The 1,398-nt window shown below is 46.2% G+C and overlaps 1 non-coding gene across 1 annotated transcript; it reads right to left on the bottom strand.

The window, feature by feature from the left end:
• Nucleotides 1-290: 290 nt before the first annotated feature.
• On the bottom strand, nt 291-397 carry LOC112086010. The gene has a single exon (XR_002899246.1). It is a non-coding gene; the product is annotated as a small nucleolar RNA R71 (small nucleolar RNA).
• Nucleotides 398-1,398: the final 1,001 nt, after the last annotated feature.

Here is a 1,398-nt window from a genome sequence, read left to right as displayed (position 1 = left end):
ACAACAACTTTGAAGTTAAAGCTTCCCTGCTCAATATGGTGCAAAACTCAAAGTTCCACGGTCTGGCTGGAGAAGACCCTCTCGAGCATCTAGATCAATTTGATCGGGTTTGCGACTTAACCAAGATAAATGGCGTCTCCGAAGATAGCTTCAAGCTACGCTTGTTCCCTTTCAGCCTCAGTGATAAAGCACACCAGTGGGAAAAGAATATACCGAGGGGTTCTATACAAACCTGGGAGCAGTGTAAACTGGCGTTCTTACCAAAGTTCTTTTCCACATCACGCACGGCTAAGCTCAGGAATCAGATCTCAAGTTTCACGCAGCACAATAACGAGAGCTTTTGTGAAGCTTGGGAACGGTTTAGAAGCTACACTAACCAATGCCCACACCACGACTTCTCAGAGGCATCTCTCTTGAGTACTTTATACCGAGGTGCACTCCCCAAGATCAGAAACCAACTCGATACAGCTTCAAATGGGAATTTTCTTGGAAAAGAGATCACTGCGGCAATGGAACTAGTTGAGAACCTAGCCATGTCCAATGACACGTATGGAGAGGACTTTGATAGAGCAAACCGTACAGAGGGATCTAGTGATGAACATCGCATGAAAAAGGATAGAAGAGAGCTTCAGAGTAAGCTTGACAAGGTTTTGATGGCGACTCAAAAGCCAATACACTTTGTAGGCGAGTTTGATGAGCAAGGGCCAAGTTTTGACAATGTTAATGAAGATGGTCTAACACAAGAGGAGCTGAATTACATAGGGAATCAGCAGAGGTATCAGCGGTTTAACAACTACAACAGTAACCCAAACCTCTCATACAGAAACCCGAATGTAGCTAACCCTCAAGACCAAGTGTACCCTGCTCAACAACAACAACAAAGCTATGCTCAAAAGGCTCCTTTTCAGAATACCTTCCAGCCCAAGCAACAGTTCAGTGGGCAACAGCACGGCTACACTCAGCAGAATCAAGCGGCTCAGAGTAACAACTTCAACAACCAACCGCAGCAACACAAGTTTCCACCAGGGTTCCATCCGCAGCCGATGGGTTATCAACAACAGATTCAGGGAACGGGTCAGAATCAAATGGGGAACGACGTCTGTGGGATACTACAGCAACTATTACAGGGCCAGCAAAGAGTTGAGAGCCAGCACGCGACAATGCAGCAAGATATAAGAGAGCTTAAGCAGAATCAAGCTTCTACATCATCAAGAGGCCCGACTTTACCAGGTAAACCGGAGCCAAACCCTAAAGAGTATGTGAACGCCATCACATTGAGGAGTGGTAAGGAATTACAAACTCCAACGCCTAAGACAAAGCTCATTGAGGCCAATGAGCAATTAGAGGGGGAGGCAGCCTCAGACGATGCGTGTAAAGAAGCGGTCTTAGAGAAGGAAC

Source organism: Eutrema salsugineum, unplaced genomic scaffold (genome assembly GCF_000478725.1).
Source record: "Eutrema salsugineum unplaced genomic scaffold, Eutsalg1_0 scaffold_25, whole genome shotgun sequence".
Classification (NCBI taxonomy): Eukaryota; Viridiplantae; Streptophyta; class Magnoliopsida; order Brassicales; family Brassicaceae; genus Eutrema; species Eutrema salsugineum.
The sequence above is the reverse complement of the archived record's forward strand: the minus strand, read 5'-3'. Positions and strand labels throughout refer to the sequence as shown.